A 23,840-nucleotide genomic window follows, 5' to 3' on the forward strand; every position below is an offset into this window, starting at 1 on the left:
GATTTAGATTCCTGCCTGAAATTCCTTCTTTGTTCTAGCCTGTCATATTCTTGCCAAGCAGCCCATTTCCTTGTCATTGGCCCATGTCAGATTTTTGCCAAGCATCCCCAAAGGCTCTTTTCCCGTTTTTTATTTCATTAAGAAGACCGAGTCCGTCTTAGGTTGTTCTGTCAAGAATGCCTTTCTTTCCCGTCATGGAATATACATAATCCAAAGCAATGCACTTAGGTTGGTAAGGCTCTGTGTAGAATCAAATTAGGGTTTCTATTACTATTATGAAACACCATGATGGAAAACACAAATTTGGGAAGGAAAGAATTTAATTGGGTTTTACTTTCATATTGCTGTTCATCATCAAAGGAAGTCCAGATAGGAACTCTGACAGACCAGAAGCTGGAGGCATGAACTAATGCAGAGGCCTTAGAAGAATGCTACTTACTGACTTGTTCCCCATGGTTTGCTTAGTCTGCTTTCTCTAGTACCTAGGACCATCAGCCCAGAGATGGCATCACACAGTGGGCTGCACCCTCACATCTTGATCACTAATTAAGAAAATGCCCTATAGCTGATTTTATGGAGGCATTTTCTCAATTGGGGCTCCTTCCTTTCTGATGACTCTAGCTTGTGTGAAGTTGACATAAAACCAGCCACTCTTTAATCAAATAAGATGCTAAATCCAAATCTATATAACTACTGTGAATATGACTTTCCAGTATTAGGAGAACTACTATTACATCTTTCCCTAGTCTTTGAATTCTAAAATTGAAAAAGCTGTACCATCTCTGTCTTTTACAGCAGAAATAGTCTTACCCTAGAGACAATGAAAGGAAGAACAGTTATGTGTCACCACAAAAAATTAGACACAGAATGAAGAAACTGACACTAACAAATTCACCAAGCATCAAAATCAGCTAAGCAATATCAGTGGAGTAACACCCTGACATCCTACTGGGCAGTTCCTTCAGTGCAAGGCAATGGCTTGTCAAGCTTGTTTTGCAAAGTTAACATATGAGAGATCTGCTCCATGACTGAGTCTGTACTGTGCTTTATAAACAATATTGAAATTTAGTGCCATGGCTTTGTATGGTTAGCAACCAGCACAGGCCCTATTGCCAAAGAAAGTGAGTCTAGGAAGATGCACAATGAAAGATATTGGATGTAGGTGTTCTCTCTAATTGATACCCCATGCTCATCTCAACTAAACAGAGTGCCCTGTGCAGATGACAGGTAATTGACTTGACTCTAATATGCTGTCCTTTCTCTTCCTCCTCTGCTCTGTTTAGAAACTCTGTGTGCTTCCGGTACATAATTATGACTGCTGGTTTCTTGAAAAGGTCACATCATGGCCCTCAAGGTACATTTCCATCACATACCAAGCCAGCTTATCTAGGCCAGGTCTTTCATTTGTTGCTATGGATTTCCTATATTTTCAATTTACTTTCTTTTGGGGGAAAGTCAAATCAGATTGGAGGGCAATATAGGGTTAATGAAATGAACATATTGTAATTACTCATTATAAAATGCCTCCCTCTTACTCAGGGCCTTGGATGATTTTGTTTGGGAAAGAAAAAAAAGCTCCAGGGGCAGTGGTGACAAAAGATGCTGATAAGAGAGGGAAGCTATCTGATTTTTAGAGATTTGGATCACAAGTAGAAAACTTTTTTTTTTTTTTTTTTTTTTTTTTTTTTTTTTTTTTTTTGTCACAGGCACCAACTAACTAGTAGAAAATACATGGAGTGAAAAAAAAGTAGAACAAGAATATTTAAAAACTGAAAAATCAAGATCTCAGCAATGTGCTCTGCCTTCACTCTTGCTAGGGAGTATTTGTGTCTTCTTTTTAAAATGACACTGAAACGGAGGCCTGTGTGACCCTGGCTGTTGTCTCCCACCCAGCACCCACTGAGCATGTGCACGCTGTAACTAACTCTTGCCAGGTTCTCCCTCTCTTTCTGAAAAGGTTTGATAGTGACATGATTAGAACAGTTGGAATGCAAGCAAAGCTGTATCTTAATTGGAGGGAAATCAAATATGAAGCAGAAGGCAGGCAGCAATAACAAAAAGATGCTGTTTTCTTGTACTTTAATACCTAAGGCCAAATGGATTTGCTCTCTTAATCTTTATTCCAAAGCCATTGTTCAGGTTAATGCTTAGCTTTTATGTGGCAAAATTCATTTATATTTCTATAACTCAAGCTGGGAAAGTCACAGGTTGAGTGGCCTGGTTTGGGGATGATTTACTTCCAGTGTGGAGGCACAGAGTATCACCATCCCAAGCCTGAAGTTACCACCTCCTGCTTTTCATTGATTAAGTAGTGATGAAGAACTGGCTAAAAGCAGATTTCAAAGCAAAGGATCCCAGAAAATGTGTTTGTGTGATACATCACACAGCTTTCTATATAAAAGGACCAAGGCATGAATGGCAGGTGTTGGAGATTGAGTTTCTATTGCCGTGATAGGACATGACCAAAAGCAACTTGGAAAGGAAAGGCTTTGTTTTAGCTTATAATTAATTGCCATACCACACTTCCATCACTGAAGGATGTCAGGGCAGGAACCAAGGTAGGAGCCTGGAAGCAGAAGCCATGGAAGGGTGCTGATTACTGGCTTGCTCTTCATGGCTTACTCAGCCTGTTTTCTTATAAAACCCAGGGACACCAGCCTAGGTGTAGCACCACCCACAATGGGATGGGCTATCCCATATTAAGGCTAATCTGGAGGAGGCATTTTCTTAATTAAAGTTTCTTCTTTCCAAGGAACTCTAGTTCATGTCATGCTGACATAAAACTAGCTAGCACAGTATGGGAAGAAATAATAATTTGGAGTTGTATATATTTCCTACCCTAACCATAGCTATCAGGGATGCCTCTACTCCTTATTGCTCTTTTTCTTTTCTTTTTTTAAATTTTCACATAAGTTACACATGCTAATGACATTTCTATGTATGCCTACAGATTTCACGTAAAGAAGTCCAGTCTTCCCCCCTGGCAACCCTGAATCATGCACAAACCCACCAGGACTCCTAATTGCTAATTACCACTATTCTATTTTCTTGTCAACAATATTTCCTTTACTTTTCACACACAAAAGAGACCAAGTTCTTGTCTTTCTCTGCCTGGTCTAAGTAACGTAACATGAAGACTTTCAGTTTCATCTACTGCTACATACAGCAAGATTCCACTCTTCATGGCTGCGTGGTGTTGTATTGTATTTATGGACCACGGTTTCTTTGCATAACTCTTGATAGACCTAGACTGAACCGATGTCTCAACTCTAGTGAGTAGTATTAAAATAGATGTGTGTGTGGTTGTGTGTTTGTATGTGCATGTGCGTGTATGTGCATGTGTATGTGTGTATGTCTGTGTGTATGTGTGAGTGTATGTGTCTGTGTGTGTGATTGTGTGTTTATATGTGTGTGTACATGTGTATGTGTGTATATGTGTTTATATGTGTATGTATGTGTGTATATGTGTATGTATGTGTGTATATGTGTGTGTGTACCTATTTTTACTTGCACCTCATTTTTTCTTATAACCAGGTTTTGTTTCCCCTTTATGTGCACCCCAACAGTGGAATATCTGAATTATATTTTAAAAAAATCTAGTTTTACTTCTTGTAAGAATCTCCATAAAATTGTAGTAATTTACATGTCCACCAGAAGCACATGGAATCTTACTCTGACACTAGTTGCTTTTTATGTTATCATTTTGATAGTATCCTTTGCTATGGCATTGAGATAATATCTCACTGTAGTTTGGAGTCCATGATAGCTAATGATATTGAGAATCATGCCAGCTAGTTGTTTTCAACTTGACACAAAGTAAAGTCATCAGCAAAGAAGGATAAGTACCTCATTTGAGGAATTACCTCAGTAACATCTGCCTGTGGGGGGATTTTCTTCATTAATGATTGATAGGGTATGACACAGATCACTGTGAGGTGTGCCACACTTGAATTATATATAATATATATGCATATATATTATTATAGATTAATATATATTATATATTAATTAATTAATATATATTATATTATAATTAATATATATATGTATACACACACAGAATTGATATACCAGGGTGAGGGGATACCCAGGGGGACCCCATTTGCTTGGAGGAGAATGGGAGGGGGATGAGAAAGAATTGTGAGATGGGACTGGAAGGGAGGTAGTGAACCAGATGTAGTGAATAAATAAAAACATAATTAATAAAATAAAAGTCAAATAAAAATAAGACCTTCAGGAGATAGTTACATTTACAAAAGATTAAAAAAATGGGCTCTCATGTTGTGTCTACAAGAAGCACCTTCCCCCATGTAAGGCAACAAAGATACTGTTTGCTAATCAGAAAGTAAATTCTCAATATTAACAGAGCACCCTATCCTCACTCTCAACAGTGGCAAAGTCCTCTACACTCACTCTCTTTTCATGCAACAGGGTTTCACTTACATGCTGGTCTGAAACTCACTATAAATTGCAGGATGACCTTGAACTCTCCACTCTTCTTTTTCAACCTCCTGGCATCCTTCAAGACTGAGTTTTGCCAACCTCTTGAACTAGAATTCTTCATACTACTATATTGTGAAGAATAAAATTCTATTATGCCAGCCCACAATGGCATTTTGCTATGATATCCTAAGAAGACTAAGATGCTGACTAGTAGAAATTTCTATGATAATAAAAATGTTCCTAAACTTGTTCTCAAGAGCAAATTTTAATGATGTACATAAAGGATTCAGGATTCCCAGTGACTGAGTCCTGAGGTGTAACCCAGAATACTGAATCCCTTGGCTTCATCTCCATTTGATTTCTAAGAAGTTCTTTATTTAAACTGAACAAGCCTATTTGTCCCTGCCAGGTCGCAATGTTTTGTTTGTTTAGACAAAGAACATATGCTTGGCCTCAAAACCATGATTTTGTTGTAGTCTCCCAAATGTTGCAACCATAGGTATATTCCACCAAGGCCATTTTATCAATAACTAAATTGCCTTTCATATTTATTTATAAATTTATATTATTGGATTTGTTACAGGGATCCTGAAGTTCCCATCTCAGTATTGTCACATTGGATATTAGTGCTGTAATATATATATTTTAGTGGGCAATTCATAGATTATAATTCATTAGTGATTAACTCAGAGTCACCAATAATGTATCAGTGTCACATTACATAAAAAAATAAAAGCATTTCCTATTCCTATTGCAGTTGTTTAACTAAGAGTGAGTACAGATTTAAATTCTCTACTTCATGTGCCTTGTGTCTTCCATTGTCTGTCGGTTGTATGTGTGTGAATCTGTGCCTGTCTGAAGGCTGTCTTGTGACTCTGTCTGTTCCTGTTTGTTTGTCTCTTTGTTTCTATCTGTGTGTCTCTCTGTATGTTTGTTATTTGAGCTGTGTATGTCTTTGTGTGAGTGATTTTGTCTATTGTGAGACTGCTTGGAAATGTTGTCTCTGTGTGTGTATCATTAACAAAGGTCTTCACTCTGTATTTATTGAAAAGCACATTATCCTATAGTAAAGGAATGAAGTACAATACAGAGGTATTTAATAGAATTTTACAGGAAATTGATTCCAACTGACCCAAATTAGAAATATCATTTTTAATCAACCAATATCTGCAAATGCATGTTTTCCATCTCTGTGGTAGAGTTTATGAAGTTGCTTACAACTTCTGTATTTGCAGTTTTCATCCAATAATACACAGTTATTGTTCTGGGTCAAGGACATGGAAGAGTAGATAATTTAAGGTTAATACTATACATAAGGTTAGGTTATAATAACTGATTACTTGGGAAATCTAAGGCATTTTAGGTTGATTGCTATATTGTTCTCTTAAAGGCAGATCTATATTTAGTTCTGCAGGTAACAGGAAGAGAGAATATATGGTAGGATAGTGGTCTTAAGTCTTAAGTGACCTCAAGGTATATTATTAATTTTGGCTTGAGGTCCAGCTTAAGGTCCAGTCTCTTAAGATGAAAAAAATATTTTCAGAATATTGCATTGTAACATAGGAGGACATCACTCAGGCATAGGAGACAATGAGAATGCCTCAGTACAATGGAAATAAACTCATTGAAGCATCTTTTTCACTCAAGTTCAACTGAAGCCACACTTACAAGGAATTGATTCCATTGGTTGCTTCTTTTATAGATTATCTCTCAGTTTCTAAATAATTGCCTCTTAGATGAAATACCACTAGTTATCTTGCTGTAGAAAAGATATAGAAATATGTTTTATAAGCAAATGGACCTAACATTCATTTACCTAGAAAAAAAGGTATTATGCTAGAAGAAAAAACACAGACTTGTGAGCTAGTACATTCACATGTTTATAGGCAAGCAATGTTATAAGTCTTCCATTGTCCTTTGGGAAAAGAATGCTAACATCCATAACTTGGCCAAGGTTGCAGAGTCATGCCATCCAGATTGGGAATTTTGTTCAAGATCGGCTTCTATGCTATGGTAGGCAGTGGCATTATTGGCAGAGTGGCCTTGTTGGACAAGGTGCGGCTTTGTTGGACAAAGAATGTCTTGGGGTTGTACTCTGAGTTTTCAGAAGCTCAAGCCATATACAATGTCACTCTCTTTTCCTGCTGCCTAAGGATCTAGACGTAGATCTCTTAGCTTTTCTCTAGCACCATATCTGTTGAATACCTCAGTGCCATGCTGATAATAGACTAAACCTCGGAAAGTGTAAGCAAGCCCAAATTAAATGCTTTCTTATATAAGAGTTCCTGTGGTCATGGTGTCTCTTCACAGCAATATAAAAGTCTAACCAAGAAAGTTTCCAATCTTATGGATATCCTCCTCAAATCTCCTTGATAGAAATTTAGAAAGCACTCAAGGCAGAAATGCAAGAACTTCCCAAACTGTAATATATTAGCTTCATTTTCATCACTGTGACAAAAAGGTCTGGAACAGGGCAGAAATATCACATCTGATGTTATTGGAGAGAAAGACTTTTCATGGCACTCAGGCTCTGTCTGCCTCTGCCTCCTAAATTTCTGTTGAGACTAAGTGCTTGTGCCACCACACGTGGCCTAAATCTTTTTTAAAAAACATTATGTTCAGGCATTAGTTAGGCTTCATCATGTATCAGCCATTTGAAAGAGACTGTACACAGTATTGTATCATCTTAAAATGGTTCAAATAGAGAAAAGTACTAGAATAAAAAATATACTGTTTTACACAAAGTTTTGACATTCTAATTTTGTTCTAAGTGTTTGCTTTAGAAACTGTATAGATCCTGTGTTGCTCATAGGGGTTTCACTAAGATGAGAACAAACTTTGGTTTGGTTCCTGACTTAATAGAAATGTCAAAATAAAGTCAAATAAAATATAAGTCCTATAAGCTCAATTTCAGATTCAGTGTATTTATGTTGCTTATTCAAGTGTTTAGTGCAAGCTCAGTCTTACTTAAGTCCCCAGTAAGGTAATTATTAGGACACCTTTGGTTTGCATAAAGGATGCAAAGCCTTTCCTGTTAGGGACTGATTGTTTGCTCTCTTACTTAGAGAAACTGACAAGTGTAGCATTAAATTCAAATCAAAATGGCAATTTAAAGTGTCTCTTTGTCGTTGATTCATCTTAGAGTTCCAGTGAACTGTGACAAGCACTGTAAACCCATCTATGCCTCCTACATTTGCGGAAGTTCTCACAAGATATAAATGTCCCTGCATTCAACTGGACACTTATAAATTGGTTCTCAGCGTCATTGTTAAGCAAGAGGGAGGGGACACAATATAGCTGAAGATAAGAAGCAACTTGTACAGGAGGCTTGAATGGAGGCAGAGCATTGACAGCCCTGTCCTGTGTTCAGGGAGATGTGTGTGCATTGTATATGCAGCAATTTTTTTTAACAAAAAATCATTGATGAAAGCTGCAGTGCTGTAGAAAGCAAATAGCACAGTCGAAAGGGAACAAGCTTGCCTGAGGTACTAATATCTATCTCTCCCCCCACTGGGACCCAAGAAGAATGTTATTGTAGACAAGAGTCTGCTCTCATGCTTTAAGCAGATAAACTTTATGAATCATGGTCTTTAAAATGATTCAAAATCAACATTCCCCTGCCTTCCCTATACTTTTGTTATGTGTGTCGATTCAAAATGGTCTAAAAGCATCCTTCTCACTTCACCTTCTTGCACCTTTGTCTCCGTTCTAGATGTATATGTCACATACAATAATTTCTCTGACTTTTTACATCTATAGCTAGTCTGATTTTGAAATTTCAGTCAAAACTTCTTAGCATTTGTTTTTCCATGTTATTTCCTTTTTACAAACACTGGTCTCTTTCTTTAACCCTTTCAAACTCATTTTTCTATTGGGAGACCTTATCGTTTTCTACACACATATAAACAATTTCTGTCATTTACATTTCTGCTTGGGACTTTTCACTGAAGACTGAGATTGCTATACTCAACATTAAGCATGTTATTAAGACCAAAATGCCAAGTGAATGTTGGAAAGATTCTGAATTATTCTTACTTTCTCCAGGATAAATTTTCTTAGATAATCTGGTATGAAAGCCTCCCATGGCTGTCAAGAGACAGCTTGGTGGATACCTGAGTTAGCATCCCCAGTGTCCTTGTGAAACACTGTTAAGTATAATGTATGGGAGGGAATGGCAAGATGATGGATAAAAATATTTTTTTCTTGATACAACAATCAAAAACCATTTATGATTATTATGTGAGCATCTGTGGAAGTCCAACAAATCTTTAAAACTTCTTTAGTATTTCAAGGTAAAAATATGAGAACAGGGTCCTTAGATAAAATATGGTTCTAATTGGAGACTTGGCATCTGTAAGAGAGTTAGGATGCTGGCTCATGCTGGGTCAGCTACAACAGCCTTCTGTCATTTTTACATTCTCCAAGGATTCTACTCCTATAACAATTGGGTATATAACGATCTTATACTCTTTAATTCTAGAACTTTATTGATGATATTCGTTTTAGATTTGCTTACATAACGTTACTAGAATCTGACATCGGCTTTGACAAACTTTGACTTTTCTTGTCCTAATGAGGCCCCTTCCTCACCTGCCATCTCACTGCAATAGATAGGCACTCTCAAGACTGCTGCTCCAGTGGCTTCCTCAGCCAGCCTTGCCCTTTTATTTAGGAACTCACTCATTTTATGTCTAACAACACTTAATATCTCCCTCTGGTACTGCAATTTTCTATCAGGAATACTTTCCAAAACCATTCAGTATTTGTTTTTCAAAATGAATAAAAAAAATCAGAGTGCTTGTTACAAAGCTGCCACCATTTGAGGCAGGAAACAAGAGTGTGGCTGAGCTAGTGCACAGTGCTGGGCAAGGTACATGCTTTGTTGTTTGTGTTGCTACATCACTTGCATCTTCCCATAGGGGCTCATTCCTATCCCATTGCTCACATCTTCTTGTTACTCCAACTTTCTTCTCTATCTGGCTGCTTTTTTCCACAGTGAACACTGACCATCATTCCTGATGAAACCTCAATTACCAACTGTCAATAACTTTTTTCCCAAATTGAAACTATTTTATTTCATTGAAAATTTCTACTAGAAATTTGCACTCTATTTGTGCCCTTCACAATACTTCCAGTAGTTGTGCCATTAAGAAAAACACAGGGAACAGAAAGGATGAAAGATGGTTTTCACCTCAGCTTCACGATCTGTTATTTTTTGCTTATTATTTCCAGAGCCCATTTTGTGTCCTCCCTGAAATGTTGCAAATTCAATATGATGCAATTACTTATTCCTCTCATTCGCTTTTATTTTCTTTTGAGAAAACCATTAGATATAAATTTAAAGTTTCACCACCATTAATGCTGTCATTTCTGTCCATCTGTCTAATTGTTATTGACCACGGAAAAGTAGTTTTTGACTGAGGCATAATGTAAAGTCATATTGATTACAGTAAATGAACTTTTCTGCAGTCATTGAGTCAATTAAACGAAAAAAATATCTAGGACTGCATCTCATGTAACAAAGTCCAACTAACATGCCACTGGCCCATGGCCATGGCCTATGCTGTGTATTGGGAGTAAATCTCTTCTTTTGTTTAATATCAAAGTCCACATTGCTCTAAGTAAAAGGACGGGAAAATTAAGTATGCACTCCTGCTGTTCAAATGGAACACAAGGAAATTATAACCAAACCAGATTTTGCTTTTAATCCTTCAAATAAGAAGCTTTTCTGCCTGCGGTTTTAAATCAAAGCAATATACATTCTATTCTAGGTTAACCATCTAGAAATCCATATCAAGAGGATATCAGCAATGTGCAGCTGCTGTCACCCTGCTCAGTACTGATTTTGCTGAGATGACTGATAATGATAGTATTGTGGGCAAAGGAAGCACCTTTCTCTCTGAAACACTAAAAAAAAAAAAAATTGTTCATACTGTGACTGCAGTTGGATAGATCCTCAGTGACTTAGATAAGGCAACTGAAATGTTTTAAGGAGGTGAAGGGAGACAGGAAAAGCACAAGGCCATGAGACAGACATGCCCTTTTTGCTACACACCCCATTGGGAACGTAGAGGACTGTTGAGGGATTAGGTACCCCTGAGACTTGATCTCAGGGATCTGAAGTTTATAACCTGGGGCTAAGGTATTGTCCTTTCTGTAGAAAGTCCCCAAGTCTTTGATATTGGAACTTTAATTCTTCTAGAGTATAACAGGCTTAAACATATCACGAATGAAGTCCTTATCCAGTTTATTTTCTTTTGTACTTTTGCAGTCACCTAGCTTTTTAAAAAAATACACTGTAACATTCCTGTTAGTATGTACAGGAAACCTTTCTTATCTGTGTCCTCCTATTGTCTAAAATTCATAAATTAATATTAATAACACTTTCTAATACCACATCATGTAGGGGTTTTGTTTGCTTAATTTGAACAAAAACCTGTAATTTTTTTTATAGGCAGGAAGCATGCTGTTGTGTCTTATAAATTCGCTGTATCTGTATAGAAACCTGAAGGCCATTATTGACTCTCTAATTCGAGATCTAGGGTTGACTGCCTCTATAAGTATTGCTGCTAAGTGTCATGGCGTACAGGCACTGGTACTTTCAGCAATCAGAAGCCAGAAGCAAGAGGATTGCCACAAATTTGAGGTCAAGGTGCCCTACATAGTGAATTCCAGCAGATTCAAGAACAACTGGATAGTGAGATACTGTTTCAAAAGAAACAAAAAATAAAACGAAAAGGAAATGACAGTTATCTATCCCACTATGTATACATGAAGGCTTGAGAAAGATAATTGAGGGAAGTCAGGGCACACACTCAAGCAGGACCACAGGCAGGCAACATGGGGGAGTTCTGCTTACTGGCTTGTTCTCCATTACTTGCTCAGTCTGTTTTCTTATAAAACTGAAGGCCTCCTACAAGAGATGGCACCACCTAGCATCATCTGGGACATTCCACATGAACTCTTAATGCCTCATAAACATGCCCATAGGCCAAGCTGATGGGGGCAATTCCTCACCTGCGGTATCTTCTTCCCAGGTGATTCTAGTTTGTGTAAAGTTGACATGCATCCATCCATATATATATGGAGAGAGACAGACAGTCAGAAACACACAAAGAATTTATCTCATAGTTAGAATTTCTATTGTACAATTTGAGGGATTCATACTGATGTTAATGACAATTCTCTTCTTGGGCCACAGTAGCTTGGGATACTTTTTAGAAAATGGACTTTCTATGTCTCTATTATAGATTGTGCAATAAATTTCTACCCTGTTAATCCCATACCAATAGAAAGTGAGGTCTTCATTACAGAATTTGATTGCTGCTAATTTATTATTGAATAATTAGTCTAATTACATTATCCTATTTAATAAATCAAGTACTTCTCTAACTTATCATTTTGCAAATGAAATACTTACCACAATTTTGGTGTGAATGTGATCAAGCCTTTTCCAAGTAGATAGATCATGTATTTTCAAGCATATGTGTGATGATGGTTTAAAAAAATATCTCCCCACTCACCTTCTCTAGCTTTATAATTCTCTTTGTGGAATACTAAATCACATTTATAAGAGAGTTGTGTTTGCTGTATCTTAGCATTGACTAATTGTTTTGCTCCTTGAATACAGTTGAGGAAACTGCATATTGTACAACTTCATTTAATGACTCTTAATACACATTAATGATGGTGGTTTAATTTATTCAGATATACAGGATGTCTTTTGTGCTTTTTTTTCTCTAATAAGGTTATCATGAAGATGTTCTAAATGTGTTTGTTTCATTAAAGAGATGGTTTATTGTAAATGTCTAATGAGAGGTGCATGCAAAAGAATACGTGATAAGTTATTAAGTGTTAAGAATATAATAAAATGAAAGGATATGGAATTTATTTATTTATTTAGACTCAGTGGTCATAGAATATTTGTCTAAAGATAAGATATCTAAACTAAGGCCCAGCTGAGCATTGTCCTTGGAAAAGCACATCAAGAAGAGGAAACAGAAGGTCCTAGGAGGACACATGTAGCTGAAGCACAGTAAGCAAAGAAAAGAGAGAGGATAAAAATCACAAGAGAAAAGTAGAAGACCATATTGCATGGTTTTCAATGGGAAAACATGAAGAGTCCAGATTTAAATACAATATCAGGAACTGGAGCATTTGCAGAAGTGCAACGGTGTGATAGTGTGATATAATAAGCATTCTGGGAAGGTAACTCTGGGTTTAGCATATCAAATAGAAAGTTGGGAGCCAGCAGGAGGACATTTTCAGAGAGTGTTTATTATTTCTAAGTGAGAAGTGATGATGGCCCAGTAAAGGGTGGTTGCTGTGGCTGTCATTGAATAAAACTAACAGGACGGCACTTTGTCAGTAAGAAAATAAAGCATTAAGAATAGAGTTTATGGTTTCATTTTGAGTGGCTAAGAGAACTATTCTGTCTTTGGTTGAGATGGGAAATTCTTGTGATAGAGCAGTGCTATGGCCTGAAGCAAGAGAAATAAAAAGTCATCTTTTTGCCCCTCTCCCAGTTTTTCACAGATGCTCACAGTTTTTGTTTCTTTGTTTGGTGTGTGTGTGTGTGTGTGTGTGTGTGTGTGTGTGAGTGTGCATTCTAAGGTTTTATGGACTCTTCTCTTTTCACACTGGCATGTCTATTGATGTCACTCATGTTCAGATCATGTTCAGAATGGCCTCTGGGTGAGGTTTTATAGATGCAGCTTCTGACAATCTTAGGAGACACTGAACATTCTGATCTGGTTCTTACAATCTGCCTCCTATTCTGCAGTGTTCCATGAGCTTACTGGCTTGTGTTGTAAGCTTATTAGGAGAGTGTTTTTAGATGTATCAGCTGACACTGGGATCTCCAACTCTTTGTTGTTTGTGGCTTTTTCTAGTGGTCTTTGTCTATTGCAAAGAGAAGTTTCTTTGATGTTTGGTGATGACTTTGGGAGAGGTGGTCTTCCCCAGGAAAAAGCATACCAGTTAGTTGTTCACTGCCAAATGGACAGCCCTGAAAGCATACATACAAGTAACATTAAATGGATTGAGCAGGTTATATGTAGGAACATCTGTATATGCATAGGCATACCTTCATATAATGATTAATGGATAAAAATCCCAGAAGATTGAAGAAGAGCAGAGCTGGGCAGATGACAGGCTTTGGAAAGGAAGAAAAGAAAAGGAAACATGTAGTTTTATTATAATCACCAAAAGCTAAAAAAAAAAAAAAAACCAGCAGGAGCTATATAGATATAGATATAGATATAGATATAGATATAGATATATGTGTGTGTGTGTGTGTGTGTGTGTCTGTGTCTGTGAGTCTGTGTTAAAGTTTCTATAGGTACAGAGGTGGCTCAGTAGCTAAGAGAACTGGTTGCTCTTCCAAGAACCAAGGTTCAATGCTTAACACCTACATACTGGTCTACAACCATTTGTAACTCCAGTTTCAGGGGATCTGATAGCTTCTTTTGGTCCCTTTTGGCAACACATACATGCAGTGCACAGATATACATGGAAGAAAGACTCCCACATTAAATAAATAAATAAATAAATAAATAAATAAATAAAACACAGAGTCATTTTCTGAATATATAAATCTTATAGGTCTTTTAGAGGCTCAAGTAATTTACTATGTAATGGAACAAAATACATTTTGAGAATCAAGGAGAGACCAGTTTATAGATTTTTTCAACTATTAATTATTATCTATTTTAAAAATCCAAGGAATTTATTGAAATCATCTTGAGGTCACTCACTATGCTAGTAGATAAGGCAGAGACATAAATATATGTTTTTGATTGTAGTAACAGAAAAGTACTTGAAATTCTAAACACAATAAACTTCTATAAAATGTAGAGATGCTATGAATATTTCCTAGAAGATATCAAGACTGAATTGAGTCTTAGGGAATCAGGCAAGATGAGCACAGAATTGAATGAAAATCTAGTCCATTAGCCAGGACAAATAAATTCAGCACTGGTAACATGTTTGGGAATCACCTTAGAAATTTTGTTGCTTATATTTTCTTCTAAAATTTGTGGGTGACAAGGAAGTATTACAATCAAGTTTCTCCTTTAGAAAAAAGTTTTCTAGAAGCAGTTTAGGATCTAGATTAATGGAAATACTATTAGATTTTGCTTAGCCAATATTATCAATATTTCTTATCAACGAATAAAACATCACCACAAATAGCAATGGTTTAAAAACCCTACCTAATTGACCACAATTCTAAGTGTCAGGGAGCTGGATATTCTTGGATATTTTATTTACTTACAGTCTCACAAAGTTGAAATCCAAGTTTGGCTAAGATATGATATGCCTCTATTGCAGGCATTGGGATCGCTGTAGCTTTGCCTTCTTGATGAGTTTCATTAGAAGGTTAAAAATACAAGACAAACAGAAGTCAATAGAAGAAAAGTCAAAACCAAAGATATCACATGAAAATGAAACTCCACAGATATACTGATCAGGAATATAAACACAAAGTACTCATAAAATACAGGCAACGTGAATTTGAGAACATAACAATATTTATACTGCACATCATAGTCATTTTATTGTTAGAATCCATGGTTGTTTACCATTAATCAACTAGTCAGTTAATGCCTCTGGTTATCAGCATAAGAGGGAAGAACATATAATAATTATAGAAGAAATAATAGATGAATTAAACAATATGTTATAATATTTCATGATTTAAAACGTAACATTCACATCATTAGGAATCAAGCTTCTGCAATCTGAGAATGGCCATTCAAGAACAATCTATAATAATATCATAAATGATTCTGAAAGATTGAATGACTTATCCCTGAAATAAGATGACACAAGCTTGTATGTGAAGATGTTTTTTCTAAAGTATACACTAAAAAATCAATTAGAAACAATAAGTTTAGTAAGACTACATGATACAATATCAGTGTATGCTTATACATATGCAATGTGTAATCTAAAAATTACACTAAGGAAACAGTTTCACTTACATACCAAAAGCATAAAATACTTAGGAATAAGCCTTAAAAAGAGAACAAAATATACTCTGAGAGTTATGAAATATTACTGAAAATGTTGAAATTCTAAACAAAGGAAACTATTCAATGTTCATGGATAGAAAGACTTTACATTTCCAAGACAGAAATATTCTTAACATACAGATTCAGTGTGGTTTCAAACATTATATTTGAATGAAATTGTTAACTGTTAATGAAGAAAATGCTTTACAATTAAAAAAGAAGTGAAAGCTCACCAATTCCTGTTAATATTTAGTTATATTATTTAAGTCATAATATAATTTTTTAAAAATAATAAACCTGGGAGCATTTGTGATGGTGCAGTTGATAATAACATTTGTTGTAAATTCTGAAAACCCGAGTTTGATATCTGGCCTCACACAGTGAAAGGAGAAAACCCAACTTTTAAAAACTATCTTCTGACTTCCTTAGGTGTACCATGGCACTTTGATATGCCTTGTTTAAAAAGAGCAATAAATTCATTTAAAATAATAAGGCAACTATAATTTCATCCAACCATTCCTTTTCAAACAGTGTTGATTTGAATATGCTCATTATTCTAATACACAACCTGTAATCAATCATCTTAACTACTAGTGGTTATAATGTACAGTATAATAATTAATACACACAAATAGTATGTCATCAGAAAATTGGGGTAGTTAGGATTTACATGCTCTTAAGCTTTAGAAAATTGTTTGGATTAACACAATAGTAGAACATATTTATGGAATAAATGGTATGAATTTTGATAAGTTTAGATTTATGCACTGTATGCTGATCAACTTAATATCATTAGTACCTCAATCTATTTAACATTGGTTTGTGTCTGGAGCCCTCACAATACTCTTTTCTATATTTATAAAATGTATAGGAAATTGTTTTTTTTTTTATTTTCCAAGGCCTATATTATCACACTAGGTGCTCTTTCAGCATCTCCAGTGGAGTGGAACAGGCTTCTTCCGTCACTTTTCCTAGGTATTCTACTTCTGCAGTTTGGTATAATGTTTCATTAAATTGAGTCTGTCTTTTTACATGAGCACACACATCCTTTCATAAGTGGTTTTTAAACCATGTATCAGGAAAAGTATCAAAGTAACCTCTATTCATTTATTTAACTGAGCTTTTCTCATTTCTTGAAATGTGTATGGGGTACCTTCTCCCAATCTCTGTACAGTTCCCATAATCCCTTATATATAACTCAGAAGTCTTTGTATATTCATCTCCTTGAGAATGCTTGTTTTTTCCGTCTTAAACTTACAGATCCTTTATTACTGAAATTTCTCCCTAAAAATATTCTTCCTATTTTTTATCCACCTATCCAGTTGGAACTTCTGTTTGTTCATTCCATGAGCTGTTTTTTTCAAAGCTGAAGACAAAGCCAGTGTCCATAAGATTTTATTTATTTTCATGAAGTCATGAGTAAATGAGTGAAATTCATTCTTTCATATCTTTTAAATATTTCCTATTTTATATCATATTATCTTTTTATTTTGTTTGCATTTGTTCAATATTTGTAGTCAAAATTTGTGCATACTAGGAAAGAACTGTTGAGTTACATAGCCAGACCTGCCTTTTATCTTTTTTTAACTCTGAAAGCTTTCATTTTGGTGGATTATCTTGTGTTTCCATTCTACTTTATAATAATAACAATATTTCTGTCCTTTTATTTTGGAAACCATGTGATTCTCCAAAAGATTTCCATGTACTTTCCTTCTTTTTGCTTGATAAGTTTTCCTTTATAAGTCTGATAAGTCAGACTAGCTTGTTCATGTGGATCCATCTTTTTTTCTTCTTTCCTCCTGGATAATGGATAATGTAACATTAACTCATATTAATTAAGATGTGCTATGGTCCAGCTTCTTTCTATTAGTTTCATATGATTTAACACATTTGATCATTAACAATAGACCTGTTATGATCCTCATTATTAAGATGAAAATATGAAAATAAATGTGATTCAACTTCCTACTCTTATCTTGGCAGAGAGTGGATTTGTCTTGACTGTGGGGAGGTGATTTCACTCATTGCCCACCCCTCCCTTTGAGTACTTTTGGGGAAATTCTGAGATGCTTTTCACATGGTGTACTTACATACATCTTAGAATCAAATTCTTCCCTTTGTTGGTCCAAGATGTTCAGCTTCTGCATCAACACTGTAGGTTACTATAATAAATGTAAACATAAACAATGAGATTCATAATTAAGAAGACAGTGCAATTGACTTATAATACATGGTATAGATATGTCAGTGGAGTTTTTAAATGTAATTTAAATTTTATAGAAATGACCATTGCTTATATAATGGTATTACTTATTGTTTGCTAAAAAAAAAAAAAAATAGTATAGAAAACACCTGGTGCTTATGTGGCATTGGAGGTAGAGTAGAAGATCATGTGGAAGTAAATTATGAAAACAAGTCTGCAGTATTTCCTTTGAGCTGTGGACAAAATACATTAAATTGTGTTTGAATTATAGAAAAAATCTACCTTTACTTTGAAGTCATTAAAATCAAGGAAAAATTATATGTCAAATATAATATTAAGTACATAAAATTAAATATATATGTGTAAAGCTTAAACATGTTTGAGATACATTATCATCAAAGTAATAATAAATATGACTGGGGGTATAGTTGAGTAGAAAAGTGCTTATCTTACTATAGAAGGCCCTGGTTTAACTGCTAGTTCCATAAACACAAAATACTGCTATTACTATTACTACTACTACTAAAAATTAACTATTATGGTTAGAATAAGAGAATAAGGGAAAAGTGGTTCTGATAAGGGAGACAAGAAGATACATACCTCAAAAAGAACGAAGAAGGAGGAGGAGGAAGAGGAGGAGGAGGAGGAGGAGGAGGAGGAGGAGGGAGAGGAAGGAAATTGAGCAAGACCGAAAGGAGATAAAAAGTGAAGGAACAAAAGATTAAAGGAAGGAAGAGGTAGTAGGAAAGGGGAAGGAAAGGAAAATGTAGGAATGGAGGAGAAGGGAGTGGGGAGGAAGAAAGAAATGAAGGGGAAAAGATGAAAGAAAAGAAATAAAGGAAGAAGGAAGGAAGAGCTAGGAAAGGAGGGGGAAGAAAGATGGGAAAAGTGCAGAAAAAAAGGAAGCAAAAAAGAAAGGAAGAGAGGAAGGAAATCAGAAATCAGGATTTAAGAATGTAACAAAGGACAGAAGGAGGGAAAGACAAAGGAAGTAAGAAGTCACAGGATAAACAAGATTTAGCTCAGATGGGGCTATATCCAAGACAATTCAGAAACCCTCCAATTTACAGCAAAGGGATGTGTCAGATAACTTGCTACTTGTAATATTTGGGATATATGGATCTCACAGAGAGGACCCCATTTAGAACAATACTTCTCAATCTGGTGGTCGCTACAGGGTCAAATGACCCTTTAACAGGGGTTGCCTAAGACCACAAGGAAACAGTTATTTACATTACAACTCATAACAGCAGCAAAATAACAGTTATGAAGTGGTAATGTAAATAATTTTATGGTTGGGATCACCACAACATGAGGAACTATATTTTAAAGGATCATAGCACTAGGAAGGTAATACACACTAATTTAGATGAAAGTGTCTTTAAATGTATTCCTATTAAAGCTAATTACCAGAAGATGTCAAATATCAGATATGAAGACATACAGTTAAAGGGAAAAGTTGGGATTTGTTATATTTAAGATCTAAATTTAGAATTTGAGGGTGTGGTTGTGGCTTATATGGCCATGCAAGATATGATAAATGACAGGAGAAAAGTGTATAAAATAGAAAGCAATATAAGGTTTGACATATTTAGGATCCACACAAGCTGTAGGTATCTGTTGAGAAAATAAGGGCTCAACAGCAGTGAGTGTATTGCTTTCTTAATGGAGACTGAAGACCTTGTTCCCTAATCATCTAGCCCTAGGGTGTCTTTGTAAAAGTAACTTTTATTCACTTGATATAATTCTCATCTCAGAGGCTTACAGCTGAATAAGCTCACCCTCCTTTTGAACTCTGGATGGCTGGATAAACTCAGCTGTTCTAGACCAAACACCTCTCCAAGCTGACTGATTGGCTTCTCTCAGCTTCTGACTGAATTGATCTGCTCTGCCTCAAACTAACTCTGGTGATCTGTTCTAATCTGTTTGCTTCTCATTCTCTGACTTGTTTGGTCAGACCTTCACTTGACCTGCACTGAACTGTGTGAACTGAATTCAACTGAACTCCATTATATTGCCTGAACTCTACTGAACTGTACTCACTGAGCTGCCCTTCCATCTCTTGACTCATTGTTTGGGATCAAAGGTGTGTATAAAAGGTATGTCTGTACTCCAGCCAGAGGGATTATAGGTAAATCTGAATTTCAGCCAGAACAGCCATGCTGCTGGATTAAAATTTCTCTACATGTCTTCTTCCATTTGGAAAGTGAACAGGTTGTGTCAGAAGGTGCCTCTGCCCAACTTGTTTTCTTTTTCTCATCTAAGACTGTAAATGTGAAATTCATCCTATATTTCACTGGAATAAAGCAGTGTCAGAATTTTATCTTTTAATCACCTTCCTTACTTATTTGTCCATTATCCATAGTATAAACGCTTTTATTTGGGTTATGATTCTGAACTCAAATAATCCTTTGATTTTAGAATCCTGGCAGGCTTCATCTATTAGACTAGAGGTAGAACTTCATGAGTATATTGAGAAGTCAGATAACATAACAGGCACCACCGCCCAGCATGCCGCATGGCTGTTAGCTAGAACTATGATATCAAAACTAAACCTAAAAGCACAGGCCCATGATTGTCACTTCAGGCCTTCTAACAATCCCAGACATAAATCAGGTTCGTGAACTTGAGTGTCCTTGATCTTCCCTGGAAACCTTACTGCTAAGCTTGGTAAAGCTTCCCAAATGGCTGGCCACAGGCAACTCTGGTTGAATTCACTTTGGATTTATTATCAGCAGTGCTCAACTGCCAGGATTCACTCCATTCTCAACTGCTCTGTAAGGCTGCACTGCCAGCCTCTCTGTAATAATTAAATTTTTATGTACATATACTTCTTCAACAATTAGGCTATGTTTTTATGGGGGAGGGGTAGAAAGTGCTTACTCTTCACTTGAGGGTTGCTATTTATTTATTTATTTGTCATATGGTTGTATTTTGGGAAGGCACTGAATCAAATCTTTTGATTTATCAGTTTATGTCCTAATTTCTATCATTATTGTAAAAAGCAGGGTATGTAAAATGGAAATATTAATGATTCCCTTGCTTGTGTCATAAGGATTTTTCAAAGATCAAAGCATGTATGACAAAGAAAATTTTGCCAGTGCGGCTCAGCTATTACACAGATGCATTAGATTAAGGAAGAGAAATTCAGTTTAAGTGGTCCCTTATTTTACAGGATGCTTTGTTGCTTCTTGCTTTTGAGTTTCATCAAAACAAAGCAAGTGAGCCAGCCAACAAATTATGAATGTACAGAATGGGGCTTGGATCTGGTTATAATAAAATTGAAGGTTTTTCTCTGAATTAAACAAAGTTACAACATAGTGACAAATCTGCAGGTCAGGAGATTGTTGTAAAAATTAAAATATGTAGAATAGAAAATATTATTTTTTATTTGTATATATTTACACAACAAGCTATAATGATCTGAATAGTATATCTGAAATACAATACAATACAACATAATATATAGAAATAAATCACTTCTGATTTTGTTCTGAGGATTAGGATTTTTTTTCTCTATGCCACCGCCGATACAGATGAGTATTTCACTAAGACAAAAGCAAGGACTTCCAGTTATAGATTCAAATTCTGCTGAGGTTTTCACATCAGGCCATGGTAGCATTCATTCTATTGCACATATCTCTGTGAAACTTAGTTCATCATAGTTATTGGGATAAATATGTCATGAGAACTAATATGAATAGAGAAAAGATGGTCTGCAAACTGATTACAAAGTCTAGGAAGCTATGCCATACTCAGGAGATGAGCACATCCCAGTACTTAGTACCGAGGTCAATGACAATGTATTTTGTTTCACATCTTATGACATAAATATTTACTAAGTTGCTTGAATGAACCCTCTTATTAAAGTGAACAGTTAGGTGTTTCTCTGTAACCAAGAATGTTCTAAAAAAAATTTACTGACAGCCCTGGAAACTAAGAATGAGGGACAATCCCTGAATAACAGCCATCAAATATGACTTTTTGTGTTTCAACAAGAACTCCACAGGTGATTAAATTTTTATATTAATTCATTTACTTCCCTATTAAGGTATCAATAGATATATCCTTGTCCATTGTATTTAAACACTCAATGTATGTTCCTTACAACCTTCTGTGCAGAGATTTTTATCTATGAAAATTCCACATTGAATGAAGAATATCATAACCTTTGGTGGCTGTGATCTCACCCAAGTTATTGAATTTTTGAATAGATAATAAAAACTCTGTTTCTTTCTAAGTGGTAAGTATTCAAGTAAAGAGAAAGAAAGACCCATCAAGCTGGTAACCATGTTCTGGTGATCTTCTGCTCACAGTCAAGTAGTGGACAGGGAGTCTTTTGTCTGGAATCGTGGGAGAACTTTGCAGATGCAGTACTTCTACATTCATGGTTCTTGACATAGGTTCTCAGATCATCATGGAATAGGCAACTCTATAGATTTAAAACTGGAGTTGAAGGAATGGTACAATGAGGGGAACAATTGTGTTGTTCATATCAGTATACTCAGAACTCAATGTTGTTCTTTCAAATGTCCTGTAATTCATATATATAGAACTCAATGTTGTTCTTTCAAATGTCCTGTAATTCATATATATATATAAATTTTTATACAATTCACATATATGCATATATGTACATATATAGATCATATATAAGTAGATATGCATATATGATTTATATGTATATATTCATATATATGAATAAAAAGTTCCAAACTACTTTTCTTTAATTCTGAACTGGAAAATCCCATACTCCTTCCTTAGCAGAGGTAGATGACATAGCTAAATTGCACTTATATATTGTCAGGGTTGACTCTATGTATATTTATACTGACACACAGATCTCTAAAGTGATGTTTGGAATACTGCAAATAACTGCCTTTCTACTTGAATATGCCTTTAATTACAACCTTAAAATACCTTTCTCATCCTGACAATGCTATTTAAAGTGCTATTGAATGCTTTCTCAACATATTTTTAAGCACAAATTTTAAAAAGTTTCTACATAGCTGCAGTATGTTCTTTCATTCACTCCCGTCAGCCTCCGCCACTATGTTCTGAATAGCTCCCGTGACTTCCGTGAGTTATATTAATATCTGTTACTTACTCACCCCTTTTATCCTTTCTATCTCTGCCTTCTTGGCTCCTCTGTGGGATGATCTTTAAATTACTTTTCTTCATTTTCATGTTCTGAGCCTTCTTCCTTTTCTTATTCTCTCAGTATTTAATAGCCTGTAACTTATTTGTTGTTCTTTGCAGACTTTTCCTGTTGTCATAATCTTTTATTTTCTAACACTGTTAGAAATTTCCATTTACATTTTTCAAATTTTAGTTCCTTTTATGCAAATATTTCTTTTAAAAAAATCAGCTGTCTTAGTCTGCTTTGTCTCTGATCTTTCTTTGGCAATTACTGTATAATAAAGTTTTTTTTTCTCATGGTTTCAGTTTCTTGTTTTTTCTTAGTATTTCTAAATGTGACCTTTGTCCTTCTCTTCCTGTTTCCCAGATTCTACTGCTCTGTAATCTCTTTCATATTTGAGCTGATAATTACAGACCACTCATTATCTGATTTTTCTCTGGTGCTTTGGCCACCTACTTTGTTTGGAATTAGTTCTTTGCAAAAAATAAAAATTAAATTTTTTTTTTTAAAAAGTCACCAAGCTTTCTGACTGAGCTAGAATGCTTATACCTGAAGATCTGATCAAGTTGGGTTATGTAAAATATTTGAGAATAGGTAAGAACACTTTTTTTTCATTCAAAGCAAGATATTTTCCCTAAGTAGTTGTCCTCTTCGTGAAATAAAATGTTACAAAACCAGTCAATACTCTCCCAAACACAATAATATGACCCTTAAATGTTCAATAGTGGTTACCATTTTCCTTATGAACTGTAAAAGGTTCATTCAGGATATGTCTAGATGCTGAGGTTGGCCCTGTTGTTGGATATAAGCACTGAGTAGAGGGTCAGGGGATTGTTATTAGTGGCATTAAGGTACTGTGACATTTTATGTAGAGCACACAATTCCTGACTGCAGCAATCTATATTCCTGTCTGAGTTATGGACCTTGGGTTGTAAGGAGGAAGCTGCTATTTCCTTCACCCCTTCTAAGTTTGCTCATTCATAAGATGAATTGTCTGTGCTCAGTTGGATCTGAAATTCTTTTCGGCATCTTCTCCCTCGTC

General features: G+C 35.5%; 1 long non-coding RNA gene across 4 annotated transcripts in view; it reads right to left on the reverse strand.

Moving 5' to 3' along the window:
• Positions 1–23,840, reverse strand: part of LOC143434602 (uncharacterized) — a 76,566-nt gene that overhangs the window by 17,602 nt on the left and 35,124 nt on the right. The window contains exons 3-6 of one of the 4 annotated variants that reach the window (XR_013104218.1): positions 21,973–22,090; positions 17,546–17,617; positions 14,717–14,799; positions 11,461–11,486 (exon numbers count right to left, since the gene is read on the reverse strand). This is a non-coding gene — a long non-coding RNA (uncharacterized LOC143434602). Of the gene's footprint in view, positions 1–11,460; positions 11,487–14,716; positions 14,800–16,495; positions 17,255–17,545; positions 17,618–21,972; positions 22,091–23,840 lie in introns of those variants that run through there. The other 3 variants (XR_013104216.1, XR_013104219.1, XR_013104217.1) reach the window with 3 other exon arrangements.

The sequence above is a fragment of the Arvicanthis niloticus genome, chromosome 16 (assembly GCF_011762505.2).
Source record: "Arvicanthis niloticus isolate mArvNil1 chromosome 16, mArvNil1.pat.X, whole genome shotgun sequence".
Taxonomy (NCBI): Eukaryota; Metazoa; Chordata; class Mammalia; order Rodentia; family Muridae; genus Arvicanthis; species Arvicanthis niloticus.